Source organism: Taeniopygia guttata, chromosome 18 (genome assembly GCF_048771995.1).
Source record: "Taeniopygia guttata chromosome 18, bTaeGut7.mat, whole genome shotgun sequence".
NCBI classification, from domain to species: domain Eukaryota; kingdom Metazoa; phylum Chordata; class Aves; order Passeriformes; family Estrildidae; genus Taeniopygia; species Taeniopygia guttata.
In genome coordinates this window covers 2,064,477-2,089,140 of record NC_133043.1, presented here as the reverse complement: position 1 = coordinate 2,089,140, position 24,664 = coordinate 2,064,477, and the positions used below count along the sequence as shown (strand labels likewise).

The following is a 24,664-nucleotide window of genomic DNA, read 5'->3' as shown; positions in this document are numbered from 1 at the left end:
GCAATAAACGAGAGCAACACTCTCAATAATTCAGCACCAGGAGAGGGTGATAAAGCAGCAGAGGCACTACTGCAGGCAGCTGGGGCGGGGGGCTCCCTGCTCCCTCTTATATCTCAGTGATCCAAACCCTTTCCTCTCTGTGCCCTGTAAATGCAGCCCCAGCTGTGAACTTGGGACCCCCCCCCAGCCTGCCAGACCCCCAACCCTGCTGTATGGGACAGACAGAGGGGCCCAGTGCAGCAGAATGAAACCCCTCCATCAGCAGCAGACAAAACCTGGGGATCACTGGGCAGGGACAGCAGCAGGAGCACCTCCCTAGCTGTCTTCCCAGCACCATTCCACCTCCTCTCACTGCAGCCCCCCACACCTGCATAAACATCCCTGTGCCAGATCCCAGAGCTCTCACCCAGAGCAGGCATGGGGCAGCTGAGCTGCAGGACACCCATCCCGCTGCCCTCCCCTCCTCTGGACACAACAGTGGCCACAGCCCCAGGGCTGACCTGTGCCCTCCGACCCCACACACAGCAGGGCACTGGGAGGGAGCAAAGCCCCTCCTCAGCACAGCAAGTGAACCACCAGGACATCAGCAGGCACACGGGCGAGGGCAGCCCGGCCCCACAGCCCTCCCCCTGTGGCTGACCAGCACATGTCCCCCAGGCCCACAGTCACAGCCCAGCCTTCCTCCCTCCAGTTCATCCTGGCTCCCTGCAAGCCCTGCTCCTACCCAGCCTTCCTGCTCCTGCTAGCAGCTCTTTTTCCACATTTCCCACGGGATCTCAGGACTCTTCCAGACCACAATCCCCTCCCAGCAGGTCACCTCCTTCCTTGTCCTGTATGTGCCAAGGATGGGAGCGTTCCTCTGCCAGACACCTCTTCAATGTTCTGCATGTGGGCAGCTCCTGTAGCACAGTGCCACTGCCCTGGCCCCCATCACCCCCTGGTCCCACTGGCACCCCCAGCCCATGTCAGGGCCCAGAGCTATGGATGCACCACCCTCATCCTCTCCAGCCCCTCAGCTTTCTTTGCTCCTCTGCTCCACTGGCTTTGACGGGGGAGCACTGTACTCAGTGGGATGGGCCTTGGGAGGATGCAATGTCCCCTCTCTGATGGGGTCCTCCTACTGCTGCAAAGTCCAGTAAAGTGAGGGTGGGGCAGGAAGGAGCCATGCACACCTGACCACCAGGCACCAGGCTGGCAGAGGGCACCTGCTCTGGTCCACCTTTCACACACATCAACCATGACCTGCCTCAGCCTGGGGACACTGTGAGCTGTTGTGACGCCTCCCAGAACCCTGGGCACAAACATCCTGTGGTGGGCAACTGCCAGGTCCGCGTCAGAATGGGGCTGTGGGCTGCTCTTTGCCCCCAGTAAGGACAAGGATCCTGGCTCCTCCAGGGATGGCTCCTGGGAGCCGCAGAGTACGGACAGACAGCAAGTCAGCACACACAGACACTCACAGGCACGTCAGTCTCAGCTCTCCTCATGCAGGATTCGTGTCACACCTGCGTGGGGGAAGCCGGGGGCTGCTGGCAGAGGGGAGGGGGCAGCCTTCCTCCCATCCCTGCCCCGAGCACAGCTCTGTGCCCACCAGCCCCTGCCCGATCCCTGAGCCACAGGCTGAGGGTGCTGCCCTGCCCTGGCCAGCCCCATGCCAAGCCCCCACTGCCAGCCCCACACATGCAGGTTCAGCGTGCAGGACGGACCCCAGGAGCAGCCGAGGCAGAGCCCAACGCGGCCGCTGGGATCCGAACCCTCCATACCTCTTATTCAGCCCAGCTCCTCCCGCGACGCTTGCACTGGGCTCTCTAGAAAAGACAGGGAAGAGGAGGAAGAATTAAAATCAATGATCATCATCACTAACCTGTTACAGTCAATGCTGTCTGCTCATCGACTGCACAGTGTTGGGATATGAGCAGGGACGTGAGTGTTATTCCCGGGCACTGGGAAAGAGTGCTGGCCAGGAGCCCAGGGCAGCCAAGCATCATCAGCACCCACCAGCACCATGCCCAGGGTGATGGGTGCAGGAACCCCCCCTTCAGCTCCACCAGTGCACCTCGAAGCCATCCAGCTCCCAGTGACCACATGCCCGTTCCTGGGCTCCCCCAGAACCCTGCAAGCACAGCCCCACAAACCCCCACGGGGTGGGACAGGGCACGGGTGTCATCCAAGCGCTGGCTGCACATCTGGGTTGGTGCATCTCAAGCCTTCTGCCTACAGCAGCAGTGACTCCTGCGAGGAGCAATCCCTGCGGCACGCGGCTCTGCTGCTCTCCTGGCTCTGGGCACTTCTTGGAAATTAAGCCAAATTTCAAAGAAAACGCACTTCAGCTAATTGGCTTTTGCAGCATGGCCAACGCAAACATTCATCAAGCACGTTAGACCCTCAGAAATAATGAGAATGGCTGACACATCCCAGGAGTGGCTAAAGGAGGAGGAGGGGCTGTGTGTGTCTGTACCTGCTGCTTTGGAGGCCAGTGAGCACTGAGTCCCACCTGCCCAGCAGCTCTGGAGCTGCTGAGCCCCCACTGCAGGGCCAGCACCCCAAGATGAGGGTCCCGAGTGCGGGTGCAGGGACCCCGTGCCCGGACGCTGCTCTGAGCTCACGGCCGGTCCCGGAGAGCACAGGGCCCACGGATGGCCCGGAGGCCACGCTGGTGGTGGCTCAGGAAGCACGGAGAGCGTTCTCAGGCACTCCTGTTAGCAAACACGGTTCTCAGCCGCGCAGCAGGATAATCAATTATGGTAATTCCTGCCTCAATGAATCAGATTCATGGAGGAGTACAGCTCATTAGGCTGGTGCTGACTTCCATTAGCACTCGTATGATAAAAACCCTCCAAACACTCTCACCCAGCACAATGCGTTCACCAGGCCGGGGGTCTCCCCTCCTGCCAGGCCAGGGCAGACCCAGCTGTGGGATGTGGGTGTCCTAAAAAAGACGCCTGGGAACTCCCTGGTTCCCAGCAGCATGCTGACACCCCTGCCCCTGCAGGCCTGGCAGACCCTCCTGCCCCCAGCCACCACTCCTGAGCTCTGCCATGGCTTCGCCAAGAAGCGCCCAGCAGGATCCCGGCTGGGAGCTGGAGTTGGCACAGCAGCCCAGAGCACTCCAGCAGCAGGGCTGGGAGTGCTGGGAGTGCTGGGAGTGCTGGGAGTGCTGGGAGCCCAGCCTGCCTGCTCTGCAATGAATAATTGACGCTGTGCGCTCCTGGGGGAGGCTCAGCGATGGGCAACGCCGCATTTCCCAAACACATTTCCCAAGAAAGGCGCCTTCTGAGAAGCTCCCCACAGCACCGTGGGGCCCTGCAGCCAGCATGTGCCTCAGCTGGGATGTGCCATGCTTGCTGGCACAGACAGGGACTCACCAAGCACAGCTCCAGCCCGGGCAGAAACCTCTGGTGGTCCTGGTACACATGGATGGGATGCTCAGCCAGAGCCTCCCTGTCCACACAGGCCCACGCCGGAGAGGGAAACATGTGGCACAGCACTGATGGGAGAGAGGCAGGAGCAGCTCTGGGCCAGATCGGGGTGGGGGGATCTTGGTCCAGTCTCTCCTTTTCTGGCAGCAGTCCAGGCTGACCAACTCTACCTGGAATCTCACAAAGCCTCAAAGGGACCCACTGCCAGAACAGGTGATCCCAGCCCAGCTAAACCTGGATGAGAATCAGGGGCTCTATACAAGAAATGCAGCCTGTGTCACCCAGCTGCACGGATCCCACGGAAGCTGCACCTCATCAGCCCCTATGCCCATGCTGCAACCGAGGCAGGCCTGGCTCTCATCTGCTGGGAAACTTCTTGGTAGTTTCTCAAAGTACATTTGAACCCCGTTCCTTCCACCAAAAATCCTAAATTAATTTTGCTTTTAATTAAATTCATTAGCAAAGATTATCTGGCTGAGGAACAATAATGTCCCACCCCTCCCCCCACAGCCCTCTCTATTTATATCCCCATATACAGAACAGCAGCAAAAATTTCTTTATGGGCCATTAAAGGTTTAATGTTTAATTTATAACCACCTTCTCCGGCGGGTGGGATAGCCAGGCACAATGTCAACATTTTTAATTAAATGAGAAGGGATTTTTTTTTCCCAGCTAAGGAATATAAAACATCCCGTTCCCAGCAGCGTTGGAGGCAGGGGCAGGAGGGGCAGGGGCTGGGGCAGAGGCTGGCTCCTGCACAGCAGCTCTCAGGACACGTTTCCCCACGATCCCGCTCTGCCTGGGGCCGAGCCAGGGCCGTTCCACACTGCTGGGCAGGAGCTGAGACACCAGAGGCTCGAGCAGTGCCCAGAGGAGCCTGGTGGGGTGGGTAAGGGGCCATCAGCAGGACAGCTCTAGGACTGCTCAGAAGAGCCCTCCAAACATCAGCTTAGGTCTGGGAAGAGCGGTCCCATGCTGGGGACAGGGACAACACATGGTGCTGCCCCCACTTTGGAAGCCTGTCCCTGCTGGGAGGGTCCTGGCACGGGGCTGAGCACCAGCTCCTGTGCAGGTCCCTCGGGGGGCAGAGCTGAGAGTGTGGCACTGCCACACCCGGCACAGCCCACGCCAGCATCGCTGGCCACCAAACCCCACCTGAGTAACAGCTGGGAACCTCCCAGCCAAAATCCTTCCTGCAAGTTCTGCTGGCCACTGGCACCTCCTCCCACCCCACCTGAGTAACAGCTGTGAACCTCCCAGCCAAAATCCTTCCTGCAAGTTCTGCTGGCCACTGGCACCTCCTCCCACCCGGTGACTGCGGCTCCTGCGGCATCACCACCTCCTTCCTGCTGGAGAGGAGATCAAAGTGCTTCCAGTGCCGTTCGTGGAACCCTCCGTGAGCCACGGGGCACCCGCTGGCACAGCAGGCACCACCGGAGGAGCCTGGCACTCCTGGCATCCCTGCCCCAGCCCCGCATGGCACCCTCCGACACGGGCAGGGAGCTGCAGGGGAGTGTGTGTAGCTGTTCTGCCAGCCTGGACAGCCTCAGCAGGACAGCACAGCCCTTCCCGCCTGGACAGAGGCGAGGGGCAGCTCCGAGCAGGCAGGTTTCCATTAATGGAGTGTTTTAGCTTACAGGAGAGATTAAATCTCAGTACAGAGGAGTGCAAAAGTGCTGAATCAGCAGCTCGCTGGGGGTGGCAGGTTCAGCTATGAGCATTTGGCTCCAGCACAGCCTGTCAGTGCTTCATCCTCCTGCATCCACACTCTGCCAGACACTGCCAGCGCTGAGCACCCCCCACACCCCGATCCCTACCCTTGCAAGTGCCGGGATGGCTGGAGGAGCCGCATGCAGCTCTTCACACTGCCTGCCAGCCCCATGCCAGCCCTGTGCTGCACTAACAGACCCAAGCCAAGCACCAGTGGCATGGGTGAGCTGCCTTCTTCCTTCCCTTGTCATCCTCTGCACAGCACAGATGGGCTGGCTGGAGGTGTCCTGGCACAGCTGCCACGTGCTCAGGCAGCAGGTCCCCAGCAGATCCCTCCCCGCGGGGTCTGCTCCCAGCCACAGCTCAGCAGGGTCCCTCACCAAGGCACGCTCTTGCTCCCATGGACACGGCTGTCCTGCCTGGCGTGGCAGGGCTGGCTCCAAAGCCAAGGTCGCTCGCTGCCCACGCGCCCACACGCGTGTGCTCAGGGGAGCAGGCGTGCAAGGGCCGCCTGCGGGGAGCCAGCAACGGAGCAGGGATGGCACTGTGCTGCTCACTAAAAGCATGAGTGTCACTAAATCAATAATTCATTTACTTTAATGAGATAAGTACTTGGAAAACTAATTGCAAACCTGCTCCATTTACTCCAACCCATTATAGCCTTTAATGTAAATGGCAGGAATGCTGCTGGAGGAAGGGGAAGGGCTTTGGGTGGAAGATTGTGTTGTCTTTCCCCTTCTTCTAAGAAAGAGAAATATCAGTCACCAGCTGGGACAGTAGAAGCCCAAAGAGCTGGAGGAATCACCATGTGGAAGTGCTGATGATGGAATCACTGCATGGAAGCACTGATGGCGGAGCGAGGGGAAAACCCAGTCCTTCCCCTGAGTCACCACTGTCCCTCTGCCCATGCTGCCACCACAGAGGGATCTCCTACGCTGGGATGTGGCTTCACACCTCTCCTGCACCACAGCCTCCCATCTGGAGCCCTGCTGGACGTGCCCCCACTGCAGGTGGTCACTGTAATGATGTGTTATAAACCCGTGGCTGCATCTCTGGCACAGTGTGCCCCATGCTGGCGCTGCCAGCTCTTCTGCCTCCGCCGCTGCTGCCCCTTCCCACCCCTCCAGCCCCTGCCAGCCCCCATGAGCCCGGGGAGCCAGAGTGGGCAGGGGCATCCTGCCAGGCCCCAGCACTTTCCTGAAAAGGAGCCGTGGCTCCCGGCAGCAAAGCCGCTGTGTTCCTGAACCGCAGCCGGAGCAGGAGCTGTGTGCCAAGGGCTCACTTCTCGCTTGCTGGAGCAAATGGCAGGTCATAAAAAGGAACTGTGACAGAAGAGAAAATGTTCCAGAGTCCACAAGGACCAGTCCAGGGTAAATCCATCTGCTCAGCAATTTAGCTAGAAAATCCTTTCCAATCATCCGTGCTGTCGGTCCTTCGTCCCCAGCTGGTGGCTCTGGTCAGGGCCTTTCCCCCTCTGGCGGCTCCCATGTGGTTCCTGGTGCTTGGTGATCCCAGAACCCCTCCATCAGGGACACTCGGGGAGGGGCCACACCTCGGGGAGAGGTCCCACCACCCCTTGCAGAGTGTTTGACAGCGGCACGGGCAATGGGGACTCTTTCCCAAGCTATTGGCTCACTCAGAAGAGCACATTGTCCTTCCCAGGTACCGTAGCCATGGCACCATTGCAGGAGGCAGGAGAGCTCCCAGGGAGTGCAAACCCACCTGCAGCTCCAGGACCAGCCCTCGCACCTCCCGTGGGCAGCAGCCAGAGGCTGCCCTGGGAGCCAGGGCCGACGAGAGCTGGGATAATCCTGCCTGGCTGAGAACTCCACAGCTCAGCCTTGCACAGCTGCTGCAGAGATCTCCCTGCAGGCATCCCACTGAATCCCACATCAGCCACTCCTGTCTCACAGAAAATCGATGGCAAGCATCTCAATTAATCACACCAGGGGCAAATTGATTAGGAGCCTAAATAAGGTCAACATGGTTGTCTGCTTATAGGGTGGGACCCCTTAATCATCATTTTATCTGCAACAGGCTGCAGAACCCGCAATCCCAGCAGCTCAGGAGCACACAGGGATCTGCACCGAACTCCTGCAGCTTCAGGGGCTGGTGGCACTGGAGCCATGGCTCTGCCATAAGGATTGGCATTCCAGCATGCAGCAGTCACCCAAGCAGAGACCCCAGGGCCCAGCTGTCACCTCCAACTCCAAGGTGACAAAAGCAGCGAAGCACTGCTCTGGCACAGCACATCCCTCTGACCACACACCAGCCGGGGGGGCTCCTTTGGCTTCTGCTGCCCCAGTTGATGACTGATATTTCTCTTTCTTAGGAGACACCATCTCCCACCCAAAAGTCTTTCCTTTTCCTCCAGCAGCATTCCTGCCACTTAGCTTAAAGGCTATGGCTGGGCTGGGGTAAGGGACAGAGGCATGACTGCTCCTCTGGTCCCCACGACCCCTGAGTGCTGCCCACAAGCCCTTTGGCACTGGACACACCTCACTCACTCACTCACCTGCCGCTGCCCCAGCCGCCCACCACCTCCTTTTGTTGTAAATACCGGTATAAATATTATAATTTGGTTTAATATTTAATATAGTCAGGTTAAATAAGCATTCCCAGCCCCATAAATAATCATTAACGGAGGATTCTAATTGTGCTGTTGGGATCCGGCTTCATGACTTATTTAGCGGGCAGATGCTCTTCCCCTCCGCGCTCCCCACACGCCGTAAATTAACCTGTGGCTCAAGCTCTCCCCGAGAACCTGGCGGGACACAGCACAAGGAGACGGATCCACCCTGGGATGACACCAGGATGTGGAGCTAGGAGAATACCTGGGATGAAGTCAGTGGGGACAGGGGGACCAGAGAGGCTGGAGGAGCCGGCAGGAACATGGAGTAGCTGAGCAGGATGCAACCATGAGAGAAGATCATGGATTTTGGAGAGAAGATCAAGGATCATCATCCTTGGCTGTGGACACCTGGGCACAGAGCGAGCCCTGGAGCAGAGGTAGGTGAGCCACGGACGAGGAGCCCCCACACACCCTGCTCACCCTGGGGTGGCATCAGCAGGGACACAGAGACACAAAACGCTGCCAGGCAAGCGGAGAGCAGGGAATGCTTTTATCTCAACCACAAACCTACTGTGAAATTGATTGAAAACAATAGCAAAAAAGGAAACAAACTCCAAAGCACCAAACCCAATGTGAGGGGAACTAGCCAGGGGTGAGCGTTCTGAAAGCACTGAGTGGAGACACGAGGACAAGCAAAGTGCAGGAAAACCTCCGTGTGAGTGTTTTCCCCTCGAGGGATGTACTGATGCAGTGCTGAAGAAAAAGGCTGGGGTTTTCTTTATGTAGCCTAATTTCATCTTGAAACGAAAAATTATGAAAGTAAATGGAACGAGCCCCCTCTGCGGTGAGCCCAGCTGCAGGCAGGGTGCCGGGCCCGTGGGTGCCCTCAGCTCCGTGCCCAGGCAGGAGCAGCTCTGCGTGCCAGCTCCAAAGGACACAGCGTGCACCCCAGGAGCAGTGGGGATACCAGCCCCAGGGAAACAGGCATGTTCTGCTCCCCAGACACCCTGGGGTGCTCCTGCTGCTACTGCTGCACTGATGATTGGGACGCTCACATTCAGGGTCTATCCCAACAGTGTGTCCTGTCCCCTCTGGACTTTAAGCACAGAGAGACCCCTGGGAGGTCTCCTATCCAACTGAGAGATGCAGCAGAGAGGACCCAAAAGTGATAGTCCTTCTAGAGCAGTTTTCCTGTCTCTGGCACGTCTGCTCCAGGCCCTGCTCATCCCGAGCGCTGCTTCAGACAGTGCCAATCCTGACTCTGGGCTGCAGCTCTACAGGAAAGGTCCTGCTTTATCTTTATTTGTCAGGATTTATATGAAAAGGGGATAGTTCAGCTCTGAATGTAATGATTTGGAAGAACAGCCCTCCAGTGGCCTCCTCAGCTTGCATGGCGTCAATACCATCGATTGCTAAAAATAACTGATAGCCCTGGCCCAGCATGCTGGGGGAATGCTCCTTCCCGCTCTGAGACCCCAAACAACCCCTGCTCCAGGTCTCCAAACCCCCTGGGCACTGAGTCCCACACCACTCCCTGTACCTTGCCCATGGGAAGCACAGCTCTTTGTGTACTCCAGAGGAGAGAAAGTGAGAGCTGCCTGTCTGTGGGGATACAGCAGGATCACCTGGACAGGTAACACCAGCACAGCACAGCACTCTGTCCTGCCATCTTACTGACCTTCCCAGGACAGGAACAAAACACACACGGGGAGGGAAACAATCAAACACAAGTCCATAGTTAGGGAGAAAGAGTTATTCAGCTTGTTGAAAATGAGTCTGGCTTAACAGAGAAAGAATAAAGTGTTTTAAAATTAAGGACACAAATGTCAGCCCCATTGTGGGGGACATCAAACTCTACAATTATTTGGTGACCTTCCATTGAGTTTCGTGCCTGGAGTGGGGACAGCACTGGAGTGGCAGCACCTGCTACAGTGTGGGAGAGGTCCCCAGCAGCTCCCTGGGGCTGGTGACAGCCCAGCCAGCACAGCCTCCCCTCCTCACTGCTGGGAAACTCTGCTGACCCTCTGCATGTGCTGTGCCAGGCAGCTGCTCCCGGGGCCAGTGCCCACCCAGCCACCTGCCAGTGCTCACCAGGGAAGCTGCTGCTCCTGAGAACACAAACCCTCTCCTCGCAGCATGCCCAGCACAGGTGGGGGCTACAGGGCATCATGGTCACCTGTCCCCTTAGCCAGGTGAGCAAAGGGCATCGGGCAAAGCCTGGCCAGCTCTGGTGGCACAGCAGCATCACTCGACCCCTCCAGCACTGAAAACACCCTCACAGAACCCATCCATGAGCAGAGAAACACACACTGTTCCTGTAAAAGTAACTTAAAATCCCCAAAGACTCATCCAGATGCCGGCAGGGACTCTGCTGGAATCTGCCACTGGAAGCAGGATCAGTACGTGGAGCACGGTGCTCTGCAAGTGAGGGCACTGCGGCAAGCCAGCAGCGGCTCTGCTGCCACAGTGAGGGGCACATGGGGGTCACCCCGTGGGTCACAGTGAGGGGAACAGCTCACTCCTGCATCCCCCTGCCCCAGCAAAACCATCCCCGGAGCCCTCCCGCAGCTGGAGCAATGAGCAGATGCTCAGGAGCTGAGGGGCTTGGGGAGCACAGGAGAACATGCATGTGACAGGAGGGAGAACACACGTGTGCACAGGGCAGCGTGGGCAGCACAGGTGGAGCAGAGTAATTTGTAAATAATCCTTAATTAATACGATTCACAGGCCTGGATGGCTCAGTGGATTCCAGGCAGGGACAATGGCAATCTCCATTCTTCCACTTCTCAATTACAGCTTCAGGGAGGGAAGCAGGAACTGGCCAGGGTGAATTAGAGAGACTTTTGTCACGTTTAATATCACTTCATTTTGCAGACTGCTGACGCAGCGGGATTTCACAGCTTGGAATTTATGGTTCTTTTGAGAGACATGCGCAAAAAAAGGAGGAAAAAATACCCTGCCATCAGCACAAACCCATCAATTCTGCTGGGAAAGAACTGGGGTCCGGGAGACTCCCCAGGGATGCCCAGGCGAGCAGAACTCGGCAGGGCTGGGGTGCAGCACCAGCTTCAGGTGAGTGCATCAAAGGGTCCTGGGAGAGCTGGAGCTGCCCTGTGGCTGGGCAGTCTGTGTGCCCCGGGTCCCTGCGCCCTGCACTCCTGAGGAGCAGGGTACTGGCAGTGCCAGGGATGGTGCTGCACACCGCTATTTGGCCCCAAGGGGGTTTTATGCAAAATGACACACAATATAAATGACTGTTGTAAACAGGGAGTTTAATAAAGGGCTGTGTGCGAATTTTACAGCCTCCCCAAGGATAATTAAAATTATTTATCTACTTACCTAGCTTGCCACCAGAGCAGTCTATTAATTATTATCTATTACACAGGGCCTGCTTTGCATGCTGCCGGAGCACTGCCTGCCACCAGCACCCACAAGAACACCCAGCACTGGGAGGACTGTGAGCCATCACCATCCCGGGGTGATCCCGGGGTGCTCTGCACCCCTCACAAACTCTGTGGGAGCATGAGGTACTCAGGATCAGGTGTTTCTCTACCAACCTGTGGCCGGGTTTTTAAAACCTGCTTGGTTTTAAAAAACAGCAGCTCCCCAGGGCCGGGAACGGAGCGGAACCGCAGGCAGAGGGTGAGAGAACGCTCTCCCTGCTCGAGCCCACACTGGGCAGCCACAGGCACCAGGGATGGTTGAGGGAGATGCCCCCAGCATCCCCTGATTGTGCAGCCCCCTGAGGGCCAGAGGCCGCCAGGAGAGTGCAGAGGGACCCCAAGGGGCAGGGCAGAGGGCTCACAGCAGAGGCAGCTGCAGCCCGGCGCGGCCAGTGCCGCAGCAGCCGCCCGCAGCAGCCTGGCGCAGTACCCGCTCCTCTCCATCCCTGAGCGTGACAGAGCTGCCACCAGCGCCGAGGCTCCGCCATCCCCGGCTCCTCTCTGCACGGAAGGACACCTCAGGGGGCTCCACTGTGCGGCTACTTAACGTTGCTTTATTAGCTTAATAAACCCAGCAGTGCTGCCAGGATGTCCGAACGGGCCCTCCCCGCGGCCGGAGCGGAGAGAACGGCCCCGGCAGGAGCAGCAGCACGGCCGGCACGCAGAGCCTTTGGCCAGGGGGCCCAGAGCAGCCTTTTGGGAGTGAAGGATGCTGCTCCCTGCCATCGTGGGCACCCCGAGCTGTCAGTTCTGCCGGTGTGCCATTAATCACTGCCGCAATTGCTTTCCCTGCCTGTCCTGCCCGGTCCCAGCACTGCCCTGGCACCTCGGGCTGCTGCCAGCCCAGCCCTGCTGGGACCCATGCAGCCCCCAGGACATGCTGGGACTGGCTGTGTCCAAACCTTCCCTCTCACTGACTAAGCTCCAGCGGGTTCAAGTTCTGGTACTGAGGTCCTGGGCTGATGGCACAGGGCAGAGTAGCCCCAGAGCAGGTGGCAGCTCGGCAGAGGAGCCTGTTGTCCTTCAGCAGCCACTGAGGCATCAGGGCTGCCTGAGAGTGGCTCTGTCATTAGGAGCTGGAGTCCCTCAGCAGCCTGCTGCGGGTATTTTCATCTCCCAGGGTGGCTCCTCTCCCTCAGCCCTGCAGGTCCTGGTTCACAGCAGTGCCGGCTTCTCTTTGATCCTGCACAGTTACACTTCCAGTCTCACAATCTAATAAAAGCCGCGTGATCAAATTCCAGGTCATTCCTCAAGGAAAGAGACCCCCACACACACACACCGGCAGCAAGAGTTCCAACCCAATTTCAGCGTGCCCAGTGCTCCCGCCAGCTGCCACGTGCCAGCCTCAGCAGGCCCTGCTGCCATAAGCAAGGTGCAGAAATGTCAATGGAGGCACTCGGAGGCTGTGCCAGGGCGTTCTGGTCCTCTGGGCGAGGCAAAGGCGTCTGCCTGTGCTCAGCCCCCAGCAGCACCAAGCAGCCCTGAGCTCGGCACCCTCCTTCTCTCCTGCCCACTTCCAGGACTGCTGCCATGGGGCCAAATCGTCCCATGGAATATGGGTGAACCAGAGCGAGCAGGGCTCACCCCTGGTCCTGCCACCTTCCCCTCTGTGCCTGCACCAGCCCCAGCCTCAGGCACAGCCACTGCTCGTCCTCCCCGAACCCATCGCGCTCCATTACGGCGAGAGCTCCCGCCGCAGTCCCGTCGAGCTTGCAGAAACAGCAGCCTCTGAGGAGAAACCCACCCTGGCACGGCCGTGCTCACTTGGGATGATGGACGATTATGGACCATCTGCACTTCCAGGAGCGTATGGATTTATGGGCAGCACAGACAGTTTGCAGAGTGTCCATTACTATAACTCACTGGCCCCTCCAAAGCTATGCTGATCCGCCCCTCCGCCACTGCTGTGGGGAAGTTTGGGTTAAGTGCTGGCAGGAAGGAAAAGTGATTTCCCAAACTGTTTTTCACATCGGTGGAGCCGGGGAGAGCCATGGGTGTTTCCATCCCAGCTGCACTGCCGTTAGCACCACGGTTCCCTGACAGCAGCCCAGGCTCCCTCCAACAGCCCCAGCCCTCTCCCCCTGCTGCCCACGGACCCCTTTCAGCAGCAGCTCCTTCCTTGTTCCCCTTCTCGATCCCCCTTCCTGTCACCCACCACTTCCACCAGGAAGAAATCCCTACCAGCAGGACCAAGGACTGACCAGCATGTCCCAGGAGCAAGTGGGTGGAAGGAAGCAGCAGATGGGACCTCTGAGCACGGAGCGAGATACATGTTGAATAACAATGGTGAATTCCCCTGAGCTCTGGTGTTTTTAATGCTGGATTAGGCTGTCAGGCAGCAATTAAATGAGGTAATAAAAAGCTAAGTGCTCGTATTTCAAGGTTTCTGCCTCCTGCACAGTGGGGAGGAGCAGGGCAGGGGGCTGCTCTGCTCCCCACAGGGTCCAGCCTGTTTTTTCCAAGGAAGAGCAGAGGAACTTTTCAAAGGAGGTTTGTAGATGCTGCCGAGACACCCCCAACCCTGCAGCGCTCCCAGCCTGCTCATGCTGTCTCTCCCAGTGGCCAGGAGCAGGCTGGCCTGGCCTATTCTAACTCCCCTCTCTCCCAGGACCCAGAACTATCCTCACAAACGCTTCCCCTTCCCATCCCAACACCCAGCCCTGGCCCATCATGCTGGATCAGATGTAATGAATCCCTGTGCTTTTTTAACCTCATCGTGCAGCTCCTGGTTGGAGCCCAGCTTTATCAGTTTTTATCCTGTGTAATATTCATCACACTGGTTTATTTATGGGACCCCTCTTCGGGAAGGTATTTTTCAGGCCTGGTGAATAAAACATAAGGCTGTGCGGGTTGTCAGAGGGAATGCGGCTCCTCTGATGTCAGCCTGACTAACGGCCTTTAGTTTTCTCCAACGACTGCACTTTGAGAGAAATTTATTTGTATTTGGGTTCCCGTTGGTCGGTGAGATGTGAATTCTTTTCCCTTCAGAATAAATGAGGCTTCAGCTCCATGGCAAGGGGTGAGAGCATGATGGGTGGGTACAGACCCTCGGCCCTGGGAACAGCGCAGGAGAGGGACCCCAGAGGGGCCTGGGGCTCTCCGGACACCAGCAAACACCAGGCAGGAGCTCCACATCCCCGGCGCTGCAGCAGCCCAGCCAGGACACAAGGAAGAGGGCTTCTGCCTCAGCCACACTCTCAGAAACACATCTGGTGTTAGAAAAGATGATTCCCTGGACAGCAGCTGCTTTTGCTGCAGGCAGGGAGCACAGGAGGTAAACCCCTCCATGCTGGGCACCACAACCTCCTTGAGCTCACGACGCTGTGTGTCCTCGCAGGAGGGACAGGGCTGGGTCCTCCCTTCCTGGGGCCAGGCTGTGAACACAAGCCTGCATGCTCCCTGCTGGCAATGCCTCACTGCTCTGGAGGTAACCAGAGGGACAAGGACACCTGAGAAGCTGCCGTCACACCAGGAGCATGTGAGGGAAGGGAAAGAAGGCAGAATCCCCTTTTCCAGCTGAGACCACCACAGCAAACACCACCCAGAGGCTGCAGCCTCCGCCAGCACCAGACACCCCCATCCCTGCGGGGTGTCCCCCTCACGCTCCAGCCCCATCGCACTGCCCAGCCTGCCTGCTCCCCTCTGCCCTTACACCCTGCCCGGCCGGACCCACGGGCACGGAGGTGGGCACACCGAGCCCCCCGCTCCCGGCACCCACTGCAGCAGCCCCCAAAGCGGTGCCAGCTCCCACCAGCGCAACCTCTCACAGCCCAGCCAGGCCTCGCACCGCACCATGGGGCAAACCCTTCCCTGAGCTGGGTAAGGAATTCTGGCTGTGACCCAAAACTCCTATTAACAAATCAAACCATAAAAACCCACAGCTGCAGTCAGGAGATTTCCCTCCATCAGCTGCTAATTTATGGGGTTACTGGTGTCAGCGGTTTGAAAGCAGCAAAATCCCATCAAAGAGCCGCCCCAACTCGGCGCTGGGCGCTTGAAAACAATCACAAACATGCTTCTGAGGAGGCTGCTTGGGATGCAACTCCTTGATGTTTAATTATTAATATTCCAGGCAAACAAGTTAAATGCTACTGAAGAGAAGGAGAAGCCAGAGTTCGAAGTGAGCTGAAGGAGCATCATAAATCATCCTGGGAAGTGTTTGGCAGGAGCCCCACTGGAGCCACTCGAGCCAGCAAGGAAGAGAAGATCTGCCTTGCCCCGGGAATCTCGGTGGGGACCAGCGGCACCTAACGCCCGTGGGACACAGAAAGGCTCTGGAGCAGGTTCCAAAGCTCTGTGCTCTCCACCCCTGGGACACAGTGGGAGCAGGGAGGGGACGAGCACAGCAGCTCCATCCACAGAGCGCTGGCTGCGGCTCTGCCCTCCTGGCCGGTCCCAGCGGCTCTCCCGCACCACCCGCTCCACCCTGGGCACTACAAAAGCTGCTTCTAACACACGTGTTTCCTAGCCCAGAGTATCTGTGGACATCCCGCTGGCTTTCCAGACTCCACCTGTCCCCTCATCGCCCCCAAGCTCTGCGCAGGGGATCCTGAGGCTCGATGTGGCACAAAGCCAGTGCTTGGTGCCCAAATGCTGGCAGAGCAGCACTTCCTGCCTGGACCAATTCTGAGGCAAAATCCACGCTTTTCTACTTTTCTCCAGCTTCCAATTTCCTTCCCAATATGCCTTCTGAAATCCCAGCAAATTCCCTCAGCACAGTGCAGGGGGAGGACAACAGACAGCTCTGCTGAGCCACCTTATACCTCTTATGGGGGTCACAGGAACCACTTACAACCACTTACTGGGACATCCCTGTTCCTGGATCACGTACTTCAGCACTCCTCCCCCTCTCCTGTCCCTCTCCTTTCCCTTCCTTGCAGTTTTGTTTTCCCCACCCAGCAGAAAGGACAGAAGCCAACACTTCTTGCTGCTTCATCTTGATTCAGTCAGTTTTATATCTCACAAATGCATGTGCAGATTTCTCCATTTCTTTATTTGTTCATTAAGACTCCAATAAAAGTGTTATAAAAATGCCTTTTTCTGTTGGTAATTGCAATTCCTGGTTTAATATGTGAGCAGTACTGGCTCTCCTCAGAGACTCCCCAAGATCTGTAAACACCACGGCTGCCCAGTGCTGCCGGCTGGAGGTGCAGCCACAGCCCCATTATCCCTCGCCTCTGTCTTTTTGCAGCACAAGGCTTTTCGCTCTGATGTTTCCCACATTGAGCATCTGCCTCAGGCTGAAATGTTGAGGGAAGTTTTAGCAAAAACAGTTCAAACATTTCTGAGAACAAGGCAGAGGAAAAATGCTGTTTTGACACATTGTGGGGAAAAAAGGTGTTCTACAGCCCTGATGCTCAGGAGCTTCACAGCTCCTGTGGTCAGTAAGGAGCCAGAGCAGGGCTGGGGGCTGTGAGTGTCTCTGGTCCCCACTTCCCCACTGAGCCCCTGCCAACCCTGGCAGCCACACACAGTGTCCAGCACTTCTCCCTCTCCCCACAGAGTTCACAGACAAACCAAGAAAAGGCTGAAGTTGCAAAGCATCGGCAAAAGTCCCAGACAAGGCAGTGAGACAGCTCAGGCCCACCAGCCCTTCCAGGGGGTTACACTTAGTGCTGAGCACCCAGCAGCCCTGCCACGGTCACACACAAGAAAATGTGTCCTGTGCTGTGAATCACTGGCACGCTGCATAACGTGTTCTCAGGAACCAGATCCTCTGGTGCCCCGGAGCACGGACAGCCAGGGGTCTACACCTGCACTTCCACCTGCAGAACTCCCAAGTGTGAGGAGGACCAGAGAGCAGGGGGCACGAAGAGACCAGGAGGGAACAGCAGCACAGCGCAGTACTGGAGTGGGTGCTCACTTGGAACAGAAGGATTCGGGAACCAGCAAGCAGAAACTCCAACTTGTGGAGTGCAAACAACTCTTGTCAGCACTGCCACAGGAGCAGAACACACCCAGGAATCAGCTCGGCGTAAACTGCCTCCAACAGCCCTCATCAGCACGAAAACCAACCTTCTAGTTGCTAATACTGGATGACTGAACTGTGCAAAGCTCAAGATTTCTTAATGCCATCATTTTTCACTCTAAAAAAAATCAAGAAAATGCTGGGCTCTGGTGGCAAATGCCTACTCTGGAAGGAAGATGCTCCAGTGGATCAGATTGTTCCGGTACCGCATCATAATCTATCAAAGTCCAAGTCCCCAGAGCAAGAGAAATCAAAACATCATGAATAAAGTGCAACTTTAAGACTTGGGTAGCCTGACAGTGTCAGCCTGAGCCTCCTGCTGTGCAGCGTGCTATCGATGCCTTCCCCTAATCAAGTCGATGCTGGCTGAGCCGCGCTGCCGACAGCGCATTTGCTCAATTAGAGGAGAACAAATAAGGCAACAAGCCAAGATGGAAGTGGTAAGCACAGTGCAGGGCTCCTGTGCCCTGCATGGGCAGCCACAGGCTGCTCTGGACCTGTCCCTGCCCAGAGCTGGGATGGGGGATCCCAACCCGCTCCCCTTCTTCTCCCTTTCCCAGTGCTGTGGAAACAAGCATCCATCCAAGCTGATACTGCAGTCACCAAAGACCCCGTAGCTCAGGGCAAGGGCGAAGCCACAGCCCATCGTCCAGGCGTGGCAGCAGCTCCACAACCTGCCCCTTGCAGAATGGGGACCACCACCAGTGAGGATGTGGATGTGGGGCCAGCACTCACAGGGACAGGGATCACAGTCCACGCAAACACAGCACAGAGTTGTGCTGCCTTCCCTCCCAGGAACACAAAAGTCCTGTTTGTGCACAAGCCATCAGTGCCACACTCCCTGTGCCAGAGCTCACTGCTGTTCCCAGCCTCTGGCTCCCCTCGGGGCTGCCCTGCATCCCCCCATCGCTCTGATCCTCCCAACAGCTCCAGCAGGCAGAGGCTCCCGGCTGCTGCAGGCAGTGGGAGCTTCTGGCCCTCGTGTGGTGCCTCTGGCTCTCGGTTCACACTTTCAAAGGCAATTAGAAAAGCCCAAGATTTGTCAGCTGTGCCTGGAGCAGCCGGGCAACACAGTAGGGTCGTGTGTCACATCTGCCACTGCCCAAGTCACCCACCTCGGCACAGGGCCAGCAGGGAGCCCCAGGGAACCGCGTGAGATGGATGAGGCAGATCAATACCCAATCCCTTGCACAGCCCTCGGGAGACAGGCCGGGCACACAACCCACAGCTGGAAACATCCTGCAGCCTCAGCTGCCCAGACTGCAGTAACACATGCTGGCCAAGTGCCCGGCCCCTCCAGGAAGGCACAGGGGGACCCCAGGGACCCCCCAGCTCTCACCCTGCCCTGAGCACCCTGGAGCTGCTGGCGGAGGGCTCAGCCCTGGCACCTCCCACGCTGACACTGAGCAGTCCCCAGTGGATCCCCGTCAGAGCTGGCACTGAGTGCTGCCATTCAGAGCATGGGATGAAGAACACAAAGGAAAACTCCCTCTCCCAAGAAGGGTGAGTAGGAGAGACAGATGACCACAGGCAGAAGAGCTTGGTGCATGGTCAATTTAATAGAGCTGGGTCAGTCAACATGGAACAAGGGAAATACAGGCACATGCAGCAGGAGCTCCAGCAGGCTGGGGGAGCCAGGCGGATGGCAATGCAGGAGTGGGGATAGAGACCCAAGACCAAGGCAAAAGGGATGGCAGCACATGGAGAGGAGAGGAGAGCAGCCATGGGCAGGACTGGGCACCTCGTGCCCCAGAGCAGAGAACTTGATACACGCCAGCCCTGTGGCTCACTCCTGGCCCATCTCCTCAAGGGAAGGGCAAAGGCTGCACAGCTTTGACAGCCCCCAGGGCCTGAGACCTTCACTGCCCAGAAGCAACCAGCAAATGGCCTCTGCCAGTCTGGGACACCAGTGCAGAGCTCGTGCCAGGCACCTCCAACAGCCCATTAGCACAGGGATTAAAAACCTCCTGCATCGCCTCTGAGCTGGGCTCCCTGGGCTGGCAAGTGGTGAGCAGGGCTGTAATAGAAAATCTCCATGTGGCTCCATCCAGTCTAAGCAGCGTCAGATCAGCGCAGCCGAAAGCCCCTGGTGCCAGGAGCTGCCAGCCTTGCTGGCGGTGCTGAGCCGAGGAGAGGCGAGGGCAGGGTGTGGAGGCAGCTCATGGCATCAAGGATTTACCAACACCAAAACTCCAGAGACCTGCCCTGCCAAGGGCAGCACCGAGCCTGGCATCACCCTGCAAGGCTGATGGAAGCCGGGGAGGGGAAGGACAGGGCTCGGCTCGGCGGGTGCCCCGTGTCAAACAGCCCACAGCTCTGAGCAGAGCCCGGACCAGCCCTGCTGGCAGCACTGCAAAGGCAGAGGGGCCTCAGAGAGAGCCCAGCCCTAGTGAGCTGCAGCAGCAGCGAGTCCCGGGCTCCTCACCCACGCCACCACCTCCGCCGGGCTCCAGCTGCCGGGCAGAGCGGCTGCGATCCATGGCTGCAGCACACAGAGCTCCCGCAGGCTCCTAAAGCTCCTCCTCACAGCAAGGCCCCTCTCTGCTCCTGCCCAAGGAGCCACTCAGACATTTTTTCACAGGTTTTAAAGCTCTGTCGCATCCCACTGAGCCCCAGCTCTCACTAACAGATCTAAATCCACACCCTGACTGTGGGATTTCCAGCTGGCCACCGTCCCTGCCAGCCCATTGGGGATGGATTAGGGCACCTCAGCCTGGCAACACCAATAATCCTCTGCCTTATCAGCACGGGGGGCAGCGGGCGAGAGGGGCACTGGGGCTCACGGGGACCCTGTGCCGGTGCTGCCTGTGTGGGAGGGAGCTCCTGCCTGGCTGCAGGTGCCGATCCTGCGGCACAGCTCCTCTTCTGCTGCGCCAAACCCGGCGGCCAGCAAAGACCCTGTTCCCACCAACGGAGGGACTTCAGCACTGGGAGATGAGGGCTGGCAGGGCAAGGGGACAGCCCCAGGGGGAGCGGGCGCAGAGCAGTCTCTGCACTAATGCAATTACTTAAAGCAGTTGAATGACGACTCCAAGTCAGTGCTAAACGCAGCATTGGCCACACCAGACCGTTCTCATCCTGGTGCTCCCGTCACGCCTGCCAGGCACCCACGCTCCCTTCATCCCCTGCCCTGCTGCTCCCAGCTCAGCCCCACCTTGTCCTGCAGACCCCCTGCCCGGCCTCGCCATTGCTGGGAACACACAGGGCACCGGCACAACAGAAGGATTTAATTGCATGTCAAAATTAAATCTCTTTTGATGAAGAACAATTCAACTATGGCTCTGCCTAATCAAATTAACAAAGTCTTTTTTGATTTTCAATTATCTTCTTCGCTGGAACACTTTATCCGCTGCTCCTGCGATGCAGCTGACAAGCTCCGACTAACAATTGAGGTGTTTTGCTGCACTTCAGCGAGGCAGGGTGACCGCGGGGGCCTCTCGCAGGCCCCCCCGAGCCCAGCCGGGAGACAACTGCAGCAAACACGCAGGACAAAGTGACAACGGCAGCCCCTCACTGCGGCACGGCTGGGGACCGGCTACCTCCTCTCCTCCTGGGCTGGGTGGGACCATCCCACCCTGAGCACCCACACGAGCACACCACAACACCGCCACCACCCCACCGACGTCTGGAGATGTGGGGACAGCCAGCAGCGAGGCCAGTCCCAGTCCCACCCCGCCGTGCCCTGACAGTGGCAGCAGGGAGAGGCTCAGCACCCTCCTGAGGAGGAAATTCCAGACTAAAGCACCCATCGCCTCTCCAGGTGACCCATCACTGCCCACCTGCCCACAGAGCCCAGTGCCCCCGTGCTCCCCAGCCCCCCAGAGCGTGCCAGTCCTCAAGGCAGGGCTGCTGCTCACTGAGGGGACACCAGCAGGATGAAGCCTGGCCCTGCCAGGGCCCCCATTCCCTGCTGGCCAGCTGTCACTCAGCTGTCATACTCAAAGGGCACTTAAGGAAGAGAACTGACTTGTGTGAAAACATCAGAGAGGCTGGTGAATCTGTCACAGGGCACAGGAACCTGCCCTGCTGGGGGGCTGCAGAGAAGACCACTGCTGCTGAGCACCAGAACATTGTGTCCAGAGGATGAGGAGGACAGGAGATGCCTGAGTCTGACTGACCACTGTGATGGGCAGGTCCTGACAGTCTGCAGGCAGCAGACAAGCACCAAGCTGCTCTCCAGGGACACCTCCATCCCCTTCCCCTGCTTCCAGCGGTTCCAAGCACCTGGTGAGGACGGATGTCCCTGTGCTCCCACTCCTGACAGGCCCCAGGAAACTGCAGGAGATGACAGATGGGACCCAGGAACCCCAGAAGGGTTGGCTCATCCCAGCACCCCCCAGCAAGGCTGTGCACCCACCACAGGCCCTGGAGCTGCTCTGAGCTTTGCACAGCTGCAGAGACATTAAGCTGTGATGGCAGGACAAAATGTATTAAAAGATGCTAATTTAATTAAAAGAACACAACAACAGCTAAATGAACAAGAAGGAGAACACCTCTGTAAGCAGGGTACACATACCAGCACGGGGGATGCAGTCGGGCCCCACAGCAGAAGCACAGACTGAGCTCTGAGCTCCCTTCTGCACCAGGACAGGTTCCAGGGATCCTCTCACCTCCTCGTCCCTCCCTGGGCGCTCAGCACACCCACCCACAGCTCTCCCCGGGATTATCTGCCAGCTCACAGCCAACAGCACCTCCTCCTCCTCCTCCTCCTCCTCAGTGTGTTCCCGTTCCCAAACACAGTCTGCAGGATCCCATCCTGCTGCAGCTCCTGGGGAGGGAGCTGAGCCTTACTGGTACCTGCGGCTACAATGGAACCGGAGCTGAGCTCAGCCTCCCCCCGCAGAGCCCGCCCAGCCTGCAGGCAGGGGGACAGTGGGGTCCCCTCCACAGCACAGCTCTGCACCCCAGAGCTGTCCTGCAGCAGCTCCAGCGCAGCTCTGGCACCTTTTCTGCTTTATTAAGCTGTTTTGGAGGGAAACCTTCATCCATATCGATCTGGGGTGGAGCAGAGTCCTGCCTGCCTGGAGCTGGCCAATACCCAGCACAGCCTCCTCTTCCCTCCTGCCAGGGGGTCCCTGCGGGGTCCCCACTGTGCCCCAGACCCCAGGAGTCATACACGGGGTCCCACACACAGTCCTACCCCGGGGGCACACACAGAGGTCACACTCAGGGGTTCCTTCGCGCCTCCCCAGGGTCACACACAGAGGTCACACTTTGGGGGCCCCCTGCAGCTCCCTGGAGTCATACATGGGGTCACATTTGGGGTCACACCCGGGGGCACCCCCGAGGCCACAGTCGGGGTCACACTCAGGGGTCACACCCGGGGTCACACTTAGGGTCACACTCAGGGGTCACACTCAGGGTCACACTCAGGGGTCACACCCGGGGTCACACCCGGGGTCACACTCGGGGTCACACGGGGGGGGAGGGCCCGTTTCCCGCAGCCCCCAGCGCGGGCACACACCGCCCCCTGCCGGCCGCCGGCCCCAGCGCTGCCCGCAGCCGAGCCCCCCGGACCGAGACCCCCGCCCAGACCGAGACCCCCGCCCAGACCGAGCCCCCCAGACCGTGACCCCCAGACCGAGCCCCCTGGGTCCAGACTGAGCCCCCCAGACCGAGACCCCCACCCAGACCGAGCCCTCTGGGCCCAGACCGAGCCCCCCAGACCGAGCCCCCCGGGCCCAGACCGAGCCCCCCAGACCGAGACCCCCGGGCCCAGATCGAGTCCCCCAGACCGAGACCCCCGGGCCCAGACTGAGACCCCCAGACCGAACCCCCAACCCAGACCGAGCCCCCCAGACCAAGCCTCTGGGCCCAGACCGAGCCCCCCAGACCGAGCCCCCCGGGCCCGGACTGAGCCCCCCAGACCGAGCCCCCCAGGCCGAGGCCCCCGGGACCGACCGAGCCCCCCGGGCACCAACCGAGGCCCCCCAGACCGAGACCCCCACCCAGACCGAGACCCCCGGGCCGAGCCCCCCAGGCCAAGCCCCCCGGGCACGAACCGAGCCCCCCGCCCTCAGCCCGTAACGGGGTCCCAGCTCGGGCACAGCCGCACGATGGATGTGCACGCCCAGGACAGGTGCCAGGACACACAGGAAAGCTGAGTACGGTTTCGGAGCCTGGCCTGGAGCAGTGCAAACATGCCGGGGTCCTCACGGCTGGGATCTCTCTGAGAGCTGCTCCGAGTGCCCAGCTGAGGAGGAGCAGCGCCCTGGGGCACAGGGACACGGCACGACCCACGCCAGGCCAACACAAGCCGGTTTGGCTCCAGGGTGAGCTGGGCTGGTGGGGCAGGGGCAGCAGCCCCCTCCCTCCTGCCAGCACCGGGTGGGGCAGAGGGGCTGCAGGAATGCGTGGATGCTGCTCCTCCGCAGCACCGACTGCTTCCACAGGAGCTTTGATTCTCCCTTCAGGGATGAAGAGATGGGCTCCCATTCCCAGGTCTCTCCACTTCAAATCCCTTTTGCGCCTTTTCCAAAGAGGGGTTGATCACATCCTGGCAGATGCTGGGAGCAGACGCCTAATGGAGGCCATCTGCCGCATTTCACAGGGAAAATTATTCAAACTCGCTAGGACTTTAATTTAATCAGCTGGCTCTGAAGTGGGCACCGGGCAATCATGGGAACAGGTGTGAGCCCGGAGCAGCGGAGGTGAGAGCTCCAGCCCTGCTCACCACACCGAGAACAGGAGCTCCTGGCGCTGTGAGCCCACCGCACTTGGCACCAGCACAAAGGTACCACGTGCCCCCGCCTTGGCCGACCCAGCACATCTCCCCTCGGGAAAGCTGCTCCAGTGGCCCCAGCACTCAGAACTGCGGCATGGAGGAGGATCCACGGCAGAGCAGATGGGCCATGGGTTACCAGCAGGAACCTGCTGGCCGGCATGGTCACCCTGCGGTGTCCCTGGGGACGGGGCCGAGCTGTTGGGAGAGAAAGGGCAGCAGGAGCCATCCCCAAGCACGCGGCAGTGTCACCCAGAGCGGCTGCGTGGAGCTCACCCGCCCCTTCCCACCTGGGCCGTTGTCCCACTTGGGCTCCCCCAAATGCTCCCCATATGTGAAGCGACAGCTCGATTTACTGCAGAGGGGGAAGCGCCAGCCTGGCTCTGGGAAAAGGGGACAGGAGGAAAGATGCCGCCCGTGCTGCATCCTCTGAAATCTCTCCTTACCCCAAGGCGAGGCAGCCTGCCGTGCCCAGCGGCTCCTGGCTCAGACATCCCCGGTGCCCACGGGAACCCCCGAGGAGAAATAAACCCACGTCTGTCAAAGGGAGGAGGCAAACGCAGCCTGGCCACTGCTCCAGACATCTGCAGAGATCTGGGATCTCTCCAGGCGTGCGGTGGCTCCTTGTTGCCTCTCTCACAAGCTGTAGAGGATGTGCAGAAGCATCCAACCACAGCAGCCCTACACACCTGGCACATGAGCCCGTGCCAGGAGCTGAAGGGAAACGGCCCAAGTGCAACATGGCCCAGGAGGGGACAAGGCCAGACGCCCTTGAAATCAGTCACTGAAGTCCTCATTTGACCACTGTGAGCTGAGCCCTCCTGCACTGGGTGA

At 58.9% G+C, this 24,664-nt stretch overlaps 1 protein-coding gene across 22 annotated transcripts in view; it reads right to left on the bottom strand.

Annotated features, from left to right (window-relative positions):
* Positions 1-24,664, bottom strand: part of RBFOX3 (RNA binding fox-1 homolog 3) — a 133,552-nt gene that overhangs the window by 28,459 nt on the left and 80,429 nt on the right. For 19 of the 22 annotated variants that reach the window (XM_030287088.4, XM_030287078.4, XM_072936999.1 and 16 more), the window contains one exon: positions 1,761-1,805. The exons of the other annotated variants lie outside the window; for them this stretch is intronic. The gene's annotated coding sequence lies outside the window, so the exon portion shown is untranslated. The remainder of the gene's footprint in view (positions 1-1,760; positions 1,806-24,664) is intronic. 22 annotated transcript variants of the gene reach the window in all.